This window comes from Stegostoma tigrinum, chromosome 5 (genome assembly GCF_030684315.1).
Source record: "Stegostoma tigrinum isolate sSteTig4 chromosome 5, sSteTig4.hap1, whole genome shotgun sequence".
In the NCBI taxonomy this organism is placed as follows: domain Eukaryota; kingdom Metazoa; phylum Chordata; class Chondrichthyes; order Orectolobiformes; family Stegostomatidae; genus Stegostoma; species Stegostoma tigrinum.
Window position 1 is genome coordinate 22,367,290 of NC_081358.1, and position 8,356 is coordinate 22,375,645.

An 8,356-nucleotide genomic window follows, 5' to 3' on the forward strand; every position below is an offset into this window, starting at 1 on the left:
TTATCAAGGAAATCCAGAAAAACTGGAGTCAATGGGAATGAGAGGGATACCTCCCCACTGGTTTGAGTCATATTTGGCACTTGTGACCATTTCCAACAAGGAAGAATCTAACCACTGCCCCTTGACATTTAATGGCATTATCATCACTGGATCCCTCACTATCAACATCCTGGGGCTTACCATTGACCAGAAACTGAACTGGACTAATCATATAAATAATATGGATACAAGAGCAGGCCAGATGCTAGGAATCTTGTAGCGAGTTACTCATGAGTTACACACCAAAGCATGTCTGTATCCACAAGGCACAAGTCAGGAGTGTGATGGAATACTCCCCACTTACCTGGATCAGTGCAGCACCAACAACACTCAAGAAGATTGACACATCCAGGATGAAACAGCCCATCTGATTGGCACCATATCCACAGACATTCACTCTCACACCACCATTGATGCTTGGTAGCGGCAATGTACACCATCTACAAGATTCAGTGCAGAAATTCACCAAAGATCCTCAGACAGCACCTTCTAAAACTGCAACCACTTCCATCTAGAAAAACAAGGTCAGCAGATGCATCAGAACACCACTACACTCAAGTTCTCCTCCAAGCCACTCATCATCCTGATTTGGAATTTTATTTCTCTTGCTTTAGTGTCATTGGGTCAAAATTTTGGAACTCTCTCCCTACCACCAAATGGGCTATGGTGGTTCAAGAAGGCAGCTTGTCCCTGCTTTCTCAAGACCTACTGGCAATGGGCAATACCTGCTGGCCCAGCCTGTGATGCCCACATACCATCAGTGAATGAAAGAAATACCTTAGTGTCATCATCATGATTTGCTTACCACTTTGTTTTGTGTCTTCTGCTAACTTTGCAATACTCCATTCACTTCAGCATTCAAAGTTATTAGTATGTATTGTAAATAAATGTGGCACCAGCACTGATTCCTATGACACTCCATTAGTTATAGGTTGCCATCCTAAAAATACACCTCTTATCCAAACACCCTGCCTTCTATTAGTTAGCCAATCTATTCATTCTAACATACAATGCCCAAAACCAGGGGCTCTTACCTTATTAACTAGCATTATATGCTGTGCCTTACTGAATGCCTTGACTTTATGAATTGCTGTTTGAAATATACGCAATGACTGAAAATGATTAAACGATAAACCACACATTTGAGAATCCACACAGTGAACTAACCGCAGGACAAGCAACTAAACAAAATCATATTCGGGGTAGGCATCTGTCGCTATATCCATTTAATGTGTTAAAATTTTCTAAAACGAGTCTTTTTCACAGAGTAAGCTTTTCCTGTGTTTTGTTTTCATAGAGATAGCTATAAAACTAAAAAGAAACAAATTGTTAGATATCAGAAATTGTACATATCACTTGAGAAGAGATTGTTTATTTGTGATGAGCATATGTTAGAACTGAATTCATTGCCCTGTGCAAAAGCCTTCTTATTGGCAATGCACTTTCATTACTACACAGATGACATTAGCCTTCTCATGCTGCACCTTAGCATCCTGCCTGTAATCTCTTTGGCCTGCCACATTTCCAACCTGTCATTTTGTGTTGGTCTGTAATCTGCATTCAATGCAGTTGTTTCCTGTGGCACATTAAGTTTGAGCCTGAGATGGGGGAGAAGTAGTAATGGCTGTAATGCATTCACCAATATATTAATTTAAATTACTGTTTCCATGGCTACCACAGGCCAAAATCTGCTAAATTCGAACAAAGTAAACTGATGTAATTGTACTTAATTCTAGTTTCATTTTTGATATTTTTACTTTTCTACACATTCCTTTCTTACACTAGATTTTCTCTCGTTTTAAGCTCTTCTCAGACTTCTATCTCCTGGCTTTGGGAATATGAGAGACAGTGAGTGTGTTGCTAGCTCACTGCCTGTCCTGTTCCTGAGCAGCTGCTGGGAATACTGTAAAATTGACCAGCATAGCATCGTCATCGCTCAATGACACACATTCTGGGGAAGGTGGGACCTCTACAAACAGGACGATCTCCACTTGAATCAGAGGGGTACTAATATCCTGCGATTAGTGCTATTCAGGTGGATTTAAACTAGCTCAGAAGGTGGATGGGAAACTGAGGTGTAGTCCTAGTACACAGGAGGATGAGCGTAGGGAGGACATGGACAGGACCTCACTGTCACAGGAGAGTGCTGGCAGACAGCAAGCTGGGTTGAAGTGTGTCTACTTTAATGCCAGGAGTATCCGGAATAAGGTAGGTGAGCTTGCAGCTTGGATAGGTACCTGGGACTTCGATGTTGTGGCCATTTTGGAGACATGGATAGAGCAGGGTCAGGAATGGATGTTGCAGGTTCCAGGGTTTAGATCATTCATTAAGGTCAGGGAAGGTGGGAAAAGAGGGGGAGGTGTGGCTTTGTTAGTCAAGGACAGTATAACGGTGGCTGAAAGAACTTTTGATGAGTACTCATCTACTGAGGTGGTATGGGTTGAGGTCAGAAACAGGAGAGGAGAGGTCCCACTGCTGGGAGTTTTGTATAGGCCTCTGCAAAGTTCCAGGGATGTGGAGGAGAGGATCGGCAAAACTATTCTGGGCAGGAGTGAAAACCAATGTGGTCATTTTGGGAGACTTTAACTTCCCTAACATTGACTAGAAATGCTATAACTCTAGTAGGTCGGATGGATCCGTTTTTGTCCAATGTGTGCAGGAGAGTTTCCTGACTCAGTATGTCGAAGGGCCGACAAGAGGGGAGGCCACACTGGATCTGGTACTTGGTAATGAGACAGGTCAGGTGTTTGATTTAGTGGTAGGTGAGCACTTTGGAGGCAGTGACCATAATTCGGTTATGTTTACTTTACCAATGGGAAGGGAGAAGAACATGCTACAGGGCAAGAGCTATAGATGGGGGAAGGGTAATTATAATGCAATTAGGCAAGACTTAGGAGGCATAGACTGGGTTAGCAAAATGCAGGGGATGGGGACAATCGAAATGTGGAGCTGGTTTAAGGAACAGATAGGTCCTTGATAGGTATGTCCCTGTCAGGCAGGGAGGAAGCGATAAGGTAAGGGAACTGTGGCTTACTAAAGAAATTGTATTTCTTGTTCAGTGGAAGAGGGAGGCTTATGTGATGATGAGACGAGATGGTTCAGATGAGGCGATGGAGAGTTACAGATTAGCTAGGAAGGATTTAAAGAGATAGTTAAGAAGAGCAAGGAGAGGACATGAGCAGACATTGGCAGGTAGAATAAAGGAGAACCCTAAAGCTTTTTATAGGTACGTGAGGAATAAGAGGATGACTAGGGTAGGAATAGGGCCAGTCAAAGACAGAGTGGGAAGTTGTGTGTGGACCCTGTGGAGATTGGAGAGGTGCTAAATGATTATTTCTCATCTGTTTTCACTGAGGAACAGGAGAATAATGTAGATGAGATGACTGAGTTACGGGCTACTACAATTGAAAGGATTAAGGTTAATAAGAAGGAGGTGTTATCAAGTCTAGAAGGTGTGAAGGTAGATAAATCCCCTGGGCCAGATGGGATTATTCCAAGGATTGTCTGGGAAATTAGGGAGGAGGTGGCGGAGGCTTTGGCCTTGATCTTTGAGTCCTCATTGTCTACAGGTTTAGTACCAGAGGACTGGAGGATTGCAAATGTTGTGCCCTTGTTCAAGAAGGGCAGTAGGGATGACCCAGGTAATTATAAACCTGTGAGCCTTATGTCAGTTGCAGGAAAAATTTTGGAAAGGATTATAAGAGATAGGATTTATAATCGTCTAGCAAGCAACAACTTGATTGGAGATAGTCAGCATGGATTCATCAAAGGTAGGTCGTGTCTCACAAATCTCACTGATTTATTTGAGAAGGTGACCAAGCATGTGGTTGAGGGTAGGGCAGTTGACGTGATGTACATGGACTTCAGTAAAGCCTTTGATAAGGTTCCACATGGTAGGCTATTGGAGAAAATACAGAGGCACGGGATTGAGGGAGATTTAGCAGTTTGGATTAGAAACTGGCTTTCTGTAAGAAGGCAATGAGTGGTGGTTGATGGAAAATATTCAGCCTGGAGTCCGATTACTAGTGGTGTGCCTCAAGGATCTGTTTTGAGACCACTGCTGTTTGTCATTTTTATAAATGACTTGGACACAGGCATTGGTGGATGGGTCAGTAAGTTTGCAGATGACACTAAAGGTGGTGGAGTGGTGGACAGTGTGGAAGAATGTTGCAGGTTGCAGGGAGACTTGGATAAACTGCAGAATTGGGCTGAAAGGTGGCAAATGGAGTTTAATACGGATAAATATGAGGTGATTCACTTTGGGAGGAATAATAGGAAGGCAGAATACCGGGTCAATGGAACGATTCTTGGTAGTGTAGATGTGCAGAGGGATCTTGGTGTCCATGCACATAGATCCCTGAAAGTTGCCACCCAGGTTGATAGTACTGTTAAGAAGGCTTACGGTGTGTAGGTTTTATTGGTAGACGGATTGAGCTCTGGAGCCGTGATGTCACGCTGCAACTGTACAAAACGCTAGTCTGGCCTCATTTGGAATATTGCTTGCAGTTCTGGTCGCCCCATTACAGGAAGGATGTGGAAGCATTAGAAAAGGTGTAGAGCAGATTTACGAGGATGTTGCCTGGTCTGGAGTGCAGGCCCTATGAAGAAAGGCTGAGGGACTTGGGTCTGTGCTCATTGGAGAGAAGGAGGCTAAGAGGGGATTTAATAGAGACATACAAGATGATCAGAGGATTAGATAGGGTGGACAGTGAGAGTCTTTTTCCGAGGATGAGGACTTCAGCTTGTGCAAGGGGCTATAGCTACAAATTGAGGGGTGATAGATTTAAGACAGATGTCAGAGGCAGGATCTTTACTCAGAGTGGTAAGGGCATGGAATGCCTTGCCTGCCAATATAGTTAGCTCAGCCACATTAAGATCGTTTAAACAGTCCCTGGATAAGCATATAGATAATGATGGGATAGTGTGGGGTTGGGGGGAGGGGGATTAGATTAGTGCACAGGTTGGCGCAACATTGAGGGCCGAAGGGTCTGTTCTGCGCTGTGTTGTTCTATGTTCTATGTTCTAAGGTCTAATATTTGCACGTTCCATAATTTCATAAACTTGCATCACTGACTAGCAGAAAATCGGTTTCAAAAAAAGCTTCAATGTTTTATTTTGTACCATTCCCGTCCTCAACTCTGTGTTGATCACATTTTGCTTCCAGTAGATGAAAGGAAATTACTGTTCTGTTTTTCCTCACTCAACTATTTGAAGAAAGACATTTGTTTCCTATGAAAAATTAAATTATAGTGCAGGAATAGAAATGCATGTCCAAAATAATTTGGAGTATATTTTGTGGTATTAACTGATGCTTTGACTGAATAAAACATCACTTTCAGAGCACAGATGGGCTAAAATATACAAAAAGCAGATTTAGCCCTTAAAATGATTGAGTTGGCAGCTATTGAGTACATTGAAAGTGGGCTTAGTTAATCTATTGAAAAGCACATGAATGGATTCCTGATTTAAGAGGACACAGGGAATATGGGATTTCTGCACAACAACAAGGATCTGCAAACATCATAAATACATTGTGTCCATAGACCAAACAGATTAAATGGTTGGATAAGCTACCTGACCTTTCTTTTGTAAGATCCTCTTATGTTTTTCAGTTAATCTGGGCACTCCTTTCAGTCCATGTCCATCCTATTTACTAATCCTGACTCCTCACTCTTCATCTTGTCTGGTAGCAGCTTTTACCTAGCTAGCTTGCTATTGACCTGTCCTTCCCTATATAGTCTCTTTGCTCTGTACTGCAATATCTGTCATGAATTTTACTCCTTTCTGTTCACATTGTCTTATTTTGAGTCACAGTTTTCAGGATGAATTCCCTTTCATTTAATGTCAACTTTTTTTCACAACAATAAAACGGAAATAGGGACTTGACGCCAACTACAACACAGAATTGCATGGTTATTTTAGGATAGTGGTGATAAATTACTATTCCATAAATTGATACAATGCTCAACATAAAATGTATGGCGTTCATATCAACATGTCTATATTTAATGTTGATATTGGGTTGGCTATATTATTCTGTTGGTTATTAGAACTACTAATGCACAAATCCTGAAAAAATGTAGAAACTTAATGCTTAATGCTTAATAGAATGGATTTCACAAAAGTCATGTCTGATGAGAATAGTTGGTGGGTGGCTAGTTAAATGCTCTGCTTCTCCTCTAGTCTCTCCCATCATCATCATGCCCTATTTTTGGGTAGCCAAGTTGTCTCGTTTACTCAGGTAGATATATCATTATTATATGTCATTTATTGTGTTTTAGTTTAACTGGGCACTGATGGCAATTTACATTGGCTCTGATCAGTATATGGCAGGAGTAGTATGTGCAAAGTTCATCAATTCAAGATGTTATGGATGCGTTGGGAGTGTGTGGACTCTGTTTCACCAGATGACCTCCCTTCCTAATGTTAGGAGATATGCCTTTAAAAGGGATTTGATCTGTCATGTTTCTTTTGAAAGCAGGTGTTATAAACTTTGAGACGAACTGTCTGCTTTGAGCTCAGCTGCATAGCCTAGCTCTGACTTTTTTTTCAAGAGTTGGAACAATAGCAGCAGCATGAAGGGCTGGGCCAAGCTCCCAGACAACCAGGGTTTAAGTTTAACTTTTAGTAGCTGTTAGGGTTTGGAAGCTGCTATACATCTCCTCCTGCTACAGCAAAATGTTTTCGTTCTGTCTGTTTGTCTGTCTGTCTGTCTCTCTCTCTCTCTCTTGCTCTCAGGGAGTTTTCTCTTGATGTTCTTTCCTTCTGGACTGTAGAATTGCATGTGAGACAATCTATTTTACTGAATTTGCCTCTGTCAAAGTGCATTCATAGGATATTATTATTTTGGAACAGCTAATCAGTGGTAGTTAAATAATCTATTATTTCGTGAAGTTTTCTCTTCTGGTTGTTATTTCTAATGTTTTATCCTTTTGTTTGCATTTGAACTAAAGTGTAAGAATAAAGTGTGTTTTGCTTCAAACTTGGGATTGCTTGGCCAATTGAATTGCATCTGGAACATAAAACTAGGAAAATGTTGGGATCTAGGCTATCTTTTTAATATATTTTGAAGGGGTTTGGTCTGGTCCATAACACAATCCAACCCTTTGACTTATACCGGTGCTAGCAAATGCCACTGGATCCTGCAATGTTGACTTGTCCAAACACCCTCAATTTCTTGGATACTTCTCATGTAGTCCTGGTGCATCCACTGGAGTCGTACCTGAGGACTGGAGAGAGGCAAATGTAATTCCTCTCTTCAAGAAAGGAAATAGGGAAATCCCCGGCAATTACAGACCAGTAAGTCTCACGTCTGTCATCTGCAAGGTGTTAGAAAGGATTCTGAGGGATAGGATTTATGGCCATATGGAAGAGCATGGCTTGATCGAATACAGTCAACACGGCTTTGTGAGGGGTAGGTCATGCCTCACAAACCTGATCGAGTTTTTTGAGGATGTGACTAGAAAAGTTGATGAGGGTCGAGCTGTGAATGTGGTGTATATGGACTTTAGTAAGGCATTTGATAAGGTTCCCCATGGTAGGCTCATTCAGAAGGTCAGGAGGAATGGGATACAGGGGAACTTAGCTGCTTGGATACAGAATTGGCTGGCCAACAGAAGACAGCGAGTAGTAGTAGAAGGAAAATATTCTGCCTGGAAGTCAGTGGTGGGTGGGGTTCCACAGGGCTCTGTCCTTGGGCCTCTACTGTTTGTAATTTTTATTAATGACTTGGATGAGGGGATTGAAGGATGGGTCAGCAAGTTTGCAGACGACACAAAGGTCGGAGGTGTTGTTGACAGTGTAGAGGGCTGTTGTAGGCTGCAGCGGGACATTGACAGGATGCAGAGATGGGCTGAGAGGTGGCAGATGGAGTTCAACCTGGATAAATACGAGATGATGCATTTTGGAAAGTCGAATTTGGAAGCTGAGTACAGGATTAAGGATAGGATTCTTGGCAGTGTGGAGGAACAGAGGGATCTTGGTGTGCAGATACATAGATCCCTTAAAATGGCCACCCAAGTGGACAGGGTTGTTAAGAAAGCATATGGTGTTTTGGCTTTCATTAACAGGGGGATTGAGTTTAAGAGTCGTGAGATCTTGTTGCAGCTCTATAAAACTTTGGTTAGACCGCACTTGGAATACTGCGTCCCCGCCGTATTATAGGAAAGATGTGGATGCTTTGGAGAGGGTTCAGAGGAGGTTTACCAGGATGCTGCCTGGACTGGAGGGCTTATCTTATGAAGAGAGGTTGACTGAGCTCGGTCTCTTTTCATTGGAGAAAAGGAGGAGGAGAGGGGTCCTCATTGAGGTATACAAG